Raw genomic sequence first — 12,824 nt, 5'->3', positions numbered from 1 at the left:
TGCTGTTTTGGAGGGTGGGAAATATTTAGCCAAAACTTTTTGGGTTAGATCATTCCAAGTGGTGATACTTCCTGCAGGGAGTGAGTTAAGCCAATCTTTAGCTCTATCACGCAATGAAAAAGGAAATAATCTAAGCCTAATTGCATCGTCACTAACTCCATTATGTTTAAAAGTATCACATATTTCCAAAAAATTAACAATGTGTGCATTAGGGTCATCACTTGGTAACCCACTAAACTGAATACTTGTTTGGATCATTTGGATTATTGCAGGCTTGATTTCGAAATTATTGGCATGAATGGTGGGCTTGCAAATGCTGGATGTCGCCCCGTCAATGTTTGGACAAGCATAGTCCAAGAGGGTGTGATTTCCTTCTGCCATCTCTCCTTCAAACTCTATTGCTGGTTTGCCAATAACAACCTCCTCTCTTGCTTTACCTTTTGTTGGCCCTTTGCAACAAGCGAAGGGTCCTCTCAATTTCTGGATCGAATTCAGCTAATCCTTCTTGTCTAGTGCGTGTCATGCACTAGTAATTCTGAACCAACAAGAAATCGAACAAGTAGAATAAAAATAAAATAATAACAAAATAAAAACAGCAATAAAATAAAATAAAAATATCCAATTTAATCAAGGTTAACAAGTTCTAATATTATTTTAGGATTAAATCCTCGGCAACGGTGCCAAAAACTTGATAGCTATAAATATATAACCCTAGCAAGTAAACTAGTTATCAAATAGTATAAAATATCGTTCCCACGGGGATTTAACAAAATAAGTATTAGAACCACAATATTCCCTAATTATCTATCTGGACAACCGGATTTCAGAATTGAGCAAGAACTATTGAAAATAAAAATTAGCATAAGAAAATAAAAGCAAAGGTGATCACTAATCGAATCTGCAATGGATGGAATCGCTAGGGCTTTTTGGTCCACCTAACCAATGCAATGAATATTTATGGGTTCAATTTACCAAGATTAGTTGTCATTCTCATAAGCTGAAGTCTTTCCAATTTTATTTAATGTTCTCTCTCGAGATATACTAAACCTACGCCCATCAGGTAGCCCTTCGATCTCTCGAGTAGAACTCTCAAGATGGGAGTGCATTAAGTCCAAGAAGACCATGAAATTCAGATGAATCATGTATATATATCTCTATATACCATTCAATTCACACTATGAATTATTCAGTCGATTATGTGAATTTCTCTCTCGATTCATTCACATAACTCAAATCAATTAAGAGGTGGCCAAGCTCTTAATTGCATTAAGCACAATAATTCATAGACTATATGAAAATCATAAACTTGGATAAATCATAAAGATAAAAATATATTCATTAACATAATTAGGCTTTCCTCAGCCCTAGCAAAAAACAAATCAGTTCATGATAGAAGAATTAAAGCAAACAAAGGGAAAGAAAGAACTCTTAGAATCGCCCATGATGCTGAGATCTCCTCCTCTTGCCGCCACCTTCTTCTTGAATTCTTGCTCCTTTCTTGACTGATTGCTCATTTTTTCTTAATTCAATCCCCAAGATTGAGTGATTGTAAAGCTGGTCTGCCCCCTCTTTTATATAGCTTAAAGGGGAGGGAGTGGTCTCCTACTTCCTCTTGAAGTTTATCTTACAAGAATAGAAAGTCCTATTCTAATCCTACTCTTATCTCTTTATCTAATGAACTCAATCCCTTTATCTTTCTAAGATTACATCAAGAATTTAGATCCGGAAGGACTCCTCTCAGTTTCTTGTTTTGGATTCGTATTAAACTTCCTTTGCGAATTGAGCTTCAGCCAGGCTTTTCTGCAAATTGGGCTTCAGCTGCGGATTGGGCCTTCCTACGAATTTTCCCCAACTTCGGGCCCGGATTTGTCTTCGATACAGACCGAATCTGCGAAAGACAAAAACATGAAAGTTGTGGTTTCTTCTCTTATCTTTCCAGTGGGTCTTGAATCAGCCCAATCAGAGATCGGATATGCGAGTTAGGCCCAGATTACTGAACATTGCCGAAACTGTGAAAAATCATCCGATTTGCCTTTCTTTGCTCCTGATGCCTTCTTTCATGCCCTGAACCGAAATACAAGAGATATGAGTTCAATTATGTACTAATTAGGTATGAAAGACAAAATATTTGGGGATAAAAATGTGATAAATTCTACTCTCATCACCGTGCTTGCCGCCTCTCACTGTATGGTGGTAAGTGGTCCTTCTTTTCTTCTTCATCCTTCCTTCCTTTTTGTTGTCCTTTGACTCCAGTCCTTTGTTGGCAGGTAAACAACGCCATACATGCCATGGCCCTCCAGACGCATGTCCACTCCTATGACGAGCATAACCAGAAGGTCAACATTCAGAAGCTTCAGGGCAAGCTCGATAGGACTTGGGGCGAGCTCCTTCACACTCGCAAGGGGAGCGAGTCCCAGGAGCTGCTCGTCCGAGACCAGGAGGCACAGATTGCCAGGCTTTCTGAAGAGAGCGCATGCTACAGGGAGGAGCCATCAAGGGTGGCAGCGGAGAGGGAACTCCTTTGCCAACAGGTTCGGGACTTGGAGTTCACTCTTCTGGACCGGACTCGGAACTTCGACAACATGGTGGAGGCCGAGAGAGAGAAGCTGGTTTGGGACTTCAAAGACTCCCAGGAATATCATGACCTCCAGGTAGAGTATGGCTCAAGTTCATACCGCTCCGGGTTTAAGCTCTGCCGGTGGTTGGTTCGGAAGAAATTTTCTAGGCTCAACCTCGACGACATCACTATGAAGGGCCTGTCTCCCGAGACGGCGGACCAGGCGGAGGAAGAGGAGCCTAACTCTCCGGAAGACGAGGACGAGGAGGCGGATTCCTGAGGCTTCGGCGGCGTTTGATCATCTCCTTTTACTTTTGGTGGCTCCCGGGTGCCATAAACCCGATCTTGACAGGATCTTTTGCTGGGCGGTTGTGCCCTTTTATCAGACTTTTTGAGCTTTTTAGCTCGGTTGTTGCTTTTTTCTTTCTTTTTTTTTTATTTTTTTTGAGACAGTATTGAAATTCCTTTTTTGTTCAAAGTATGGCATTCTCCCTTTATTTTTTGCCAAAGCGATCTCACCGCCCGAGCTATTAGCACTGCGTACTCGAAGTAGGACTTTTCGGTAGTCGTTATCCCGAGATGTCCCTTACCGTTTAAGGCATCTCTATGGTATACCGTGAAGTGGTTACAATGTAGGCCCGAATTATACGCTTGTTGGCGATTTCTTAATTCAACCAACAGACTGAGACGAGCTATGCTTGGTCAGGTTTAAACCCAAGCTGCTTACACCTCTGATATTTCATACGTTGCCTTTGCAACTGAAGTGACTGAGTCTTTCTTGATCCCGAGGTCTTTGTTAGCTTGGTGTTTTAACCCTTAGGCTGAGGGGGTGACATAGTCTGCCCTTAAAGTTCGCCCATGTCATGGAGGCCATTGGGTCTTGTTGCGCCGAGGTCATGTTAGCTTGGCATTCTGGCCCTTAGGCTCTGGGAGTGACTCATGGTCTACTCAGTAGTTACAGGTAATATCGCCTTATGTTGACAATATTCAATGTCCGAGCTACTTGTTTCCCTTCGAGGGTCTTGAGCTCATATGTTCCTTCCTTGAGAACTCGTTTCACTCAGTAGGGTCCTTCCTAATTCGGTCCGAGCTTGCCAACGCCGGGCCCAGGTACCATTACTTTCCGAAGGACCAGGTCGCCAACACAGAGGTTCCGCTTCTTGACCCTAGTGTTATAGTACCGGGCTACTCTTTGTTGGTAAGCTGCAGTCCTGATATACGTGAGGTCCCTTACTTCGTCGAGTAGGTCGAGGTTGGTACGTAGCTCATCTTCATTTGCCTTAACATCGTAGGCTTCTAGTCGTAACGAGGGAATCTTGATTTCAACTAGGATGATTGCTTCGGTGCCATAGGTGAGGTTAAAAGGAGTTTCTCCTGTGGCGGTCTTTTCTGTAGTTTGGTAGGCCCATAAAACACTGGGTAGTTCATCTGCCCATAGTCCTTTAGCTCGATCTAGGCACGCTTTCAGTCCGCGAAGAATAGCTCTGTTCGTAACCTTTGCTTGACCATTCGCTTGAGGGTGTGCGACCGAAGTGAAGTTCTGTCGTATCCCCATGTCTTGGCACCAATTCTGGAATTTTATGTCCTCGAACTGCTTGCCGTTGTCAGAGATTAGCACTCGAGGTAAACCAAAGTGGCACACTATGTTCTTCCAAAAGAAGTTCTAGACGTTTCGGGCTGTGATTGTTACAAGAGGTTCAACTTCTACCCACTTAGTGAAATAATCCACTACTACCACTAGGAACTTCCTCTGGCCTGTCGCTGGTGGGAACGGCCCAAGTATGTCGATACCCCATTGTGCAAAAGGTCATGGGCTAGTGAGGTATTTGAGGTCAGCAACGGGCTGATGGTGGATGTTGGCGTGCTTCTAGCACTTGTCGCATTTCCTGATGAGTTCGGTGGTGTTTGCTTTCATTTTCAGCCAATAGTACCCTTGTCGTAGTGCTTTTTGGGCGAGGGCCCTGCCGCCCAAGTGTCCGCCGCACAGGCCTTCATGAGTGTCATGGAGTACAAGCTCGGCTTCGAAAAGTCGCAAGCAGCGCAGGTAGGGGAGCGTGTAGGATCTTCAGTACAGCCGTCCGTCTATTATGACGTATTTGGCCGTCGGGCGCTCTACCCTTCTAGCGGCATTGCGGTCCGCAGGGAGGGTCCCGTGTAGCAGGAAGCTCGCGAGCGGGTCAATCCAGCTCGGCTCTACTTGAACGATGAGAGGGACCTCCTCTGCCCCCCCGAGAATGCTAGGCCGAGGTAGGTCCTCTATGTACACGGTCCTCATGGTGTTATCACTGGTGCTGGTCAACCGGGACAGGGCGTCGGCCTCAGCGTTCTCCGACCTTAGGATTTGCCTGATGAAGTATGACTGGAAGATGAGTAGAGCCTCCCGTACTTGGGCTAAGTAAGCGATCATAGTCAGTTCGCGGACTTCATATTCACCTGTGACTTGGTTGACTACGAGCTGGGAGTCGCTGTAGATGATGATGTGTTTGGCTTCTACTTCTTTCGCTAGGGATAGCCCGGCTATCAGCGCTTCATACTCCGCTTCATTGTTGGATGCTGTGAACTCAAAGCGTAGTACGTACTCCAACTTTGTGCCACTTGGGCTGTGTAGAATTATCCCGGCTCTGCTGCCCTGCTAGTTGGAGGAGCCATCTACATGAAGGATTCAGGGCTGCTCATCCTAGTTCGCGCTTGGCCTCATTGGGAGAGATGCCGCACTGGCTGCTACCTCATGACGCTCAGACTCAACCGGCCTGGGAGCTCCGAGTTCACTCGGACTGGGGGCCTCGTGCTCAACCGGCCTAGGGACTTCAGAGCTAAAAGTGCACTCCGCAATGAAATCTGCTAAGGCTTGGGCCTTTATAGCAGTTCGCGCCTTATATTGGAGATCATACTCGCTAAGTTCAACGGACCACTTCGTCAGTCGACCGGAGACCTCGGGCTTGAGCAAGACCTGCCTCAGAGGATTGTTGGTGAGGATGATAACAGTATGAGATTGGAAGTATGGGCGAATCTTTCGGACATGATAACCAGTGCGTAGGCCAATTTTTCTATCTCTGGATATCTCGTATCTTCAACACTTTACTAATGTAGTAGATAGGCCGTTGGACCCAGTCTACTTCCTTTATTAGTACTAAGCTGACCACTTCATCGCTGGCCGAAAGTTACAGCTCTAAAACATCACCCTCTTCGGGCTGGGTTAAAACTGGAATACTGGTGAGGTACCTTTTGAGCTCGTCAAACGCGAGCTGGCAGTCTTGGGTTCATTTGAACCCTTTGCTTTTCATTGCCTTAAAGAAAGGCAGGCAGCGGTCTGTCGATTTGGACATGAAGCGGCCTAGAGTGGCTATCCTGCCATTTAACCTCTGAACCTCCTTCACTTTCCGAGGTGGTCTCATATCTAAGATGGCCTTTATCTTGTCTCGTTTGGCCTCGATGCCGCGCCGGTTCACAATATACCCTAAGAATTTACCCGAAGTGACTCCAAAGACACACTTATTCGAGTTCAATTTCATACTGAATTTACGCGGAATTTCAAAAACTAAGTTCAAGTCTTGTATTAAATCACAAGAAAGTCGAGTTTTGATGACCATGTTGTCTACATAACATTCCACCTTTTGGCCAATTAATGGCTCGAACAATTTATTTACAAGTCTTTGGAAGGTCGCCCCGACATTTTTTAACCCAAAGGGCATGACCTTGTAACAGTACAGGCCAAGCTCGGTTATTAAGGTAGTCTTCTCCTCGTCTGCTGGGTCCATCCTGATTTGGTTGTAGCCCGAATAGGCATCTAGAAAGCTCAGCAACTCATGCCCGAGGTTGCATCCACTAGGCGGTCAATCCTAGGGAGTGAGAAGCAGTCCTCAGTCCTTTGGGCAAGCTTGGTTCAGGTCGGTGTAGTTGACGCACATGCGCCATCTACCATTAGCCTTTTTCACCAGGACGGGGTTGGCCACCCAACTCGGGTAATGGGCTTCCCTGATAAAGTCAGCTGCAAGGAGCTTCCCAACCTCCTCGTCGACTGCCCTCCACCACTCTAGGGCTAGGTTGCGTTTCTTTTGCTTAACGGGCCTAACTACAGGATCAGTGTTAAGCTTATGAGTTATAATGTCGGGGTCTATGCCGGGCATTTCTGCCGTGGACCAAGCAAAAACATCTAAATTGTTAAGTAAAAAGCGTACCAGTTCGGACTGCAGGGGCTCCTTGATGGAAGCGCCGATCTGAAGTGTTCGGGTAGGGTCCTTTGCCGAGGTCGAAATGGAGATAGTCTCCTCCGTGGGTGCAGCTCGCTCCTCGCCCTGCTCTGTAGGCCGCTCCAACTCGAGTTCGTTGGCCACCTTAGCTTTTCCCTTGAGGGCGGCGACGTAGCACTTGCGGGACTCAAGCTGGTCACCTCGCGCTACCCCGATACCGAAGTCCATGGGGAACTTCATGGCCAAGTAGTAGGTGGACACCACAGCCCGTAAGACATGGGTAATCGGCCGACCTACTATGGCGTTATATGGGGAGGGGGTCGTGACCACCAAGAATTCATGGTTGAGCCTTACAATGCTAGGCCAGGTGCCGACTTCCATAGGTACTGTCACTCTTCCTAGAGGCCGAACTTCCTCTCCGCTGAAGCAGACCAGGGGAGTGTTTGCGGGCTTTAGGTCGCTCTCCTGAAGCTGGAGTTTGTCGAAGGCCGCTTTGAAGAGGATGTCTGCTGAACTGCCTGAATCAACGAGGACTCGCTTGACTTCAAAGTTATTGACCCTCGTCTTTATGACGAGTGCATCGTCATGAGGGTAGTGGACCCCGCGCGCATCGTCCTCTGTGAAGAAGATGGGGTCTTCTGTTCTTGGCCGTTTTGGAGGGTTCTACTCTTCCCTGCTGGACTCACGAGCTGACGCGCGAGCTATTGCTGAAGTGCAACCTGCCACAATCGATCCTTCGACTATGACATGGATGATCCCTTGAACAGATCTCTCTTTGGGGGGCGGCTTCTGTGGTTGCTCCACTTGTCGGCTTGATTCGGGGGTGTCTCTGCCTTGCTCCCCCTGTCGACCTGATTTATTACTATTATTACTATTATTACTTTGTACAAAATTTCGCAAATATCTGCGACGGATGAGCTCTTCTATCTCATCGCGGAGGTTCTTACAACTTTCGGTACTATGACCGTGATCTTTATGAAAACTACAATACAAATTTTTATTCCGGGTGTTGGGGTCGGCCTTCAGCCGTGGTGGCCACTTCACATACGGGGGCGTCGTTGATCGCCATGAGGATCTCGACCCGTTTGGTGTTGAGGGGTGTGTAGTCCCTTTCTGCTGTTGGGGCCCGGGTGGGCTGGACCGGCCTTGCCCCCCGAGCTACATCCTTCTTCTTCTTGCTGTCTCTTTGGGACGGGGGCTCCGACTCCCTTTTTCTTTTTTCTGGGGCCTACTCACCCCTCTGGTTAATCTCTTCCTTTGTTCCAATGAATTGATCCACGAGCTTAAGGAACTCGGTCACGGTTTTGGGTTGGTTGACAACCACGTGCCACTTGAACTCCTTATGAGTGATAACTCGCTTGGCTGCCGTGAGGCGAACTGCAAGATCCAGGTCTGGTATCTGCAAACAAGCATCATTGAACCTTTTGATGTAGCTCCGGATGGACTCCCCTTCTTTCTGAACTATGCTGAGGAAGCTCCCTTGGGTTCGCGGGCACCTCTTGCTGGTGACGAAGTGAGAAGTGAAAATTTGCACGAACTACGCCCAACTTCTTTCTGAGCCGAGCGCGAGGTTTCGGTACCAGGTGCGGGCGACTCCCTTGATGGTGGTGGAGAAGGCCATGCACATGCAAGACTCGCTGGCTCTGGCCAAATGCATCTGGGACTAGAAGGCGTCCACATGGTCGTTTGGATCGAAAGACCCATCTTACTTATCTAGAGGAGGGAGCTTGAAGTCCCTTGGCATGGGGACAACGAGGAGTTCGGAAGATAGCGGGGAAGAAACTGAAAGGAGGGGGGTAGCTCTTACTTTGCCAGAGCATACCTCCTCTTTCCTTTTGAGCTCGGGAGAGGCTCTGGATGCGGTGCGGCGGGCTCGCCGGCGTCTTCGTTGCTGCTGCTTTGCTGGTTCGGCGTTGGCGCTTGATGCTTCAGTGTCTCCGAGCTCGATCGGCTCGGACTACTGGTGATGACTTTGGACTGAAGGGCCTTGTCTAAGGTCCGTGGCCAAGACCTCGAACGGGTTCTCTGTGAGCGGGAGCTCGAACTGTGAGGGTTGTGGCGACGCGGGCTTAGTTGGCTGGGAGGCCCCGGTCCTACCCATAGGCCGGGAGGCGGGGGCTGTCGGGCTTTCCTTCTTGCTGCGGAAAGAGGCTTGGCTTCTGGTAGGATCTTGGACCTGGGATGCCTCTCCCCTGCGAGATCGCTCACCTCAGCGGGACGGCTTGGCCTGCTTTGCGGCTGGGCCTGAGGTAGTGAGGGAAATTGCTGCTGGTACTGGTATTGGGAGACCAGGTGCAGCACTTGCTGTTGGTAAAGTTGGAACTGCTGAAACTGTTGCATTTGAGCCTGCATGGCCCGCATGCACTGCACCAAGTCCTCTAGTTGGTTCGGGTTGGTCGCTAAGGGCGCAACTGAGGGTTCAACGAAGGTTGCTCCGGCTATAGTAGGGAGTGGAGCACCAACAGGTGCCCTTGCAAGAGGCGTGTTCAGACTAGGAACTCTGTCCGCTGAGAGAGGGACGGTAAACTGTCCAATGTAGATAGTAGGAAGCTGGGGCTGCTTCCCACTAGCGTTTTGGCTGTTGCCACGTCCAGCATTGCTGGAAGAAGCCATGAAGAATGCTAAGTATTTTGGAAGAGAAGTGTTGTAAAAGATTGGAGGAAGGCTTTTAGAAGCGTTTCCCACAGACGACACCAAATGATGCGGCACAATCCAGGCACTCCTAGCTGGCTGTGACTGGCTCCTTGTTGGCAACGGACGACACCTTAGAAGATGGAAAGAAGGATTCCTGGGGATTTACCCGGTGGGAATACTCTGAAGCTTAATTCAGAACGTTGGGGAAGGAGAAATAGGAGAGTGTGAAAGCTAAGAGTGTAGGTCGCGCTTTATCACTGTGCTCGAGAGGTTAGCTCACAAGCAAGTAAAGACTCTGGTTGCGGATATGCGAGTGCGTAAGTATTCGAAAATCTCAGAGAGAGAGCCTTTCTCCTTTGCGCCAGGGGCTTTTATAGGGGAGTTACTGTCAAATCGGGTGTAACTGCCACTGGACCCCTGCCACAGCCGTTACCTAGCAAGGCTGCACAGGTGATCGTTGCAACGCTCCTCTTGGTCGGATGAGTGACACGTCTTAAAAGGGAAGGCATTCCCCCGCCTGCTGAAAGACGTGGGTGCAAATTGTCAAAAGGACAGGGACTGCGCCGTCAGTCAAGAGACGTGGCGCAGTCCAAATGGTATGGCCTGTCAGATAGAAGCTTCCTGAGAAACGTTTTTGTTGCTCCCTTGCGAGCTACTTTGTAGCGAGCTTAGGGATACTTCGGGGTTACCCTTATTAGAGTTGGTCCCTTGGGATGGCATCTGCTTAGGGGCTGGAGCGAGCTAGTTTCCTTAGCTCGCGAGCTGAAGTAGCCTCGGGATATCCCCTTCGGGGTAGCTCGGGGAACCCGGAGCTCGCGTTGCAACGAGCTCCCCCTTCTTTAAGCTATGATATAGCGAGCTGTCCTATAGGCTCGTTACTTAGTCGTTGCCAGACCATGATGTTATGTTGTTGCCCGTGCTGAGTCAGGTCCACATGTCATCATTTCATAGGTCGGGTCAAATCATCCTCCATCAAGATGTTTATATGTTTCTTCACACGTTGGAGGTAACAGTTGGTGTGGGATAAGGCTGCATTTGGCAGTCCTTATTTTAAGGACTTATCTTGTTTTTGTTATTAAAATGTCATTATGAACACCGAGTTTTTAACTACAAAAATGAGATAAATCCTTAAAAAAAAGGAATGCTAAATGCAGCCCAAGTGTCTCTTCTTTGTTGGGAGGACATCTTGCATCTTAAATTTGGAACCGGATCTGCTAGTCACACAAGGCGCCTTACAGGCACATCCACTGTGCATTGGGAACATCTCCTTGAATTGCTTATAAGTACGGAAGATGTTACGAATGCAACGATAGGATGTGCATGTGATGTCGGTGTGAGGAGCACATCCGGTCTCCTTAAATTTATGGATGCAACTCGAAAGCGCGCTCTGTAAGTTAGGAGCAAATCCGTTCTCCAATAAAGCTCTTAAATGTATGGATGGGATTATGGATATTGATTTCCTTTTTATCCATCTTCAAGATGACGTGTCATAAGTTGGTTTGGCGTGAGTTATTCCACTGTCAGGATTTCTCGTTTCAGCAGAGGACTTTTAAAAGCATCGATGGCGAGGGATTGATGGACATTCACAAGCAGTGGATAACGTGAGGCAGTTTTGGCTATCCAAACGTTTATATATAAATACATATGTTTATCCTCTCTCCCCCTCTTCGTTCTCTCGTTCGGTTACAGAGCTGAACAAATTCTCTTGCAGGTTTTTCGTGATTGCTAATAGGTAGAAAGTTGTATTAGCCGAGAAAAGAGTGGAAAATCAAAGAGGAGAAGCCATAATTAGCTTTGCAAATTCAAGGTCGGTTCTTGTTTTCTGTTTTGTTTTTCCTGCTACGTTTTCTTTTCTTACAGCTATTTCCTGGTGCGTGTTGTTACAACAAAATTGAACATGGTTTTTCAATTTATCTTTCTCTCCACTGGAAGTATGCACACTCCCGAACTGTTCTTTTTCTTAATTCCTCCTTGAACTGTTCTTGGATCATTATAATTTACTTTCAATTTTCCACTTTCTGTCCCGGTTGGCTGTTACACGCCTTCTCCCCCTCCAAACCTCAGTTAAGAAGAAGATGAGCAGAGAATATGATGCACTTTACATTGTAGAAATAACAGCCACTAATTGGTCAATTTCTCTGAAATTGAAAGCAGGACACAGTTCTTTCCTGGACACTGACCTGGGTCGAATTAGAATTACCAGTATGAAACAAATTGAAATACATCATCAGCTAGTAGTTTGAAATAATGAGAAAGGCCTAACTATATAAGATCATATAATTAGTCTTAGGTTTTAACCATAATATTTTCTTTCTTATCTCTGATACACTTGTCTCGAGTTGTTAAACTGACAAATAGCTTTCTGGCAGATGAATATTTTGAACCAGTCCATCATACCCCATGGGCAGTCTGCATTCCCCCCAAAGCCAAGCTCCAAATCTCAAGAAAGTTTCCAGAAAGTTCAAGTGGCTCCGTTCTTATTTGGATCACATTCCTTGAGGTCATCCCAGTTATCCCTGTCAAACAAAATTTTTTTAAGCTCTACGAATGATAGCCCTCCACAAGAATTCACGGCCTGCACGCGTACAGAGTCCGATCCCTCCATAAGTACTACTCTATCTCAGTTACTTTATAATGTGGAAAGCAATATTACAGAGTCCGATCCCTTGGCTCCAGGCTTGTTAGGTTCCCTCGTAGATAAGGAGAATTACGAAGCAATAAAAGATGATGCGGAAGAACCTGGCTTCATTTGCCTCAACCCAAATGACACTCTGGTCTTGGCTGTTTTCTCCGCTGTTGAGCTTGAATGCAAACAGAAGGATCAGATTGCTAGGAAAATGAGGAGGTTAACAGGATTCAGAAATGTGAGGCTCGAAAGCTATGTTGATCCATCCCTGATTGCAGGGTTCGTTATCTGCTATGGAAAAGACAGATCCCACATCATCGATCTCAGTGTGAAAGGACAACTTGCTGAACTAGCAGCTCGGATAGAGTCCATTGATCATATCGAGGAGTGAGGACCACTTTTGTATATATATATATAGTTAGCAGTTAAATTGTTCAACCCTCAAAAGTTTATTCTATAGTAATTTCTTGATCATTGGAGTTGTAATTGGGTTGAACTCGGATAGGATCCAGCTACATCTAAGTCCAACTGAAGTCTGATCAAATTCAAGGGCCTTGGTTTCAGATTCAGATTCTATAGGTATTTTTGGCTCTTTGGGTTGATTAATCAAGTTCATCTCGCCATCTTTGAAATAGAGAAAAAAAAAATTATAAATTACGTGATCACTCTTTGAACTTATAAATATAGAAAAAAAATATGGACATGAAATAATACATTTATGAATCACAAACTAGCTCAGTTCTTAAAAAGATAGAATGGGACTAGTAGCGGCAGGGGCAACCGAGTTTCATGAATCTGGAAGATCTGCTCGGATTCG

General features: G+C 46.7%; 1 long non-coding RNA gene across 1 annotated transcript; it reads left to right on the top strand.

The window, feature by feature from the left end:
* Positions 1 to 10,957: 10,957 nt before the first annotated feature.
* On the top strand, positions 10,958 to 12,617 carry LOC104590325 (uncharacterized). The gene is made up of 2 exons (XR_016085250.1): positions 10,958 to 11,188; positions 11,751 to 12,617. It is a non-coding gene; the product is annotated as an uncharacterized LOC104590325 (long non-coding RNA).
* Positions 12,618 to 12,824: the final 207 nt, after the last annotated feature.

The sequence above is a fragment of the Nelumbo nucifera genome, chromosome 4, assembly GCF_055504915.1.
Source record: "Nelumbo nucifera cultivar China Antique chromosome 4, China Antique-T2T, whole genome shotgun sequence".
NCBI lineage: Eukaryota > Viridiplantae > Streptophyta > Magnoliopsida > Proteales > Nelumbonaceae > Nelumbo > Nelumbo nucifera.
Note: the sequence above shows the minus strand (reverse complement) of the source record. Positions and strands in the feature narration are given on the sequence as shown.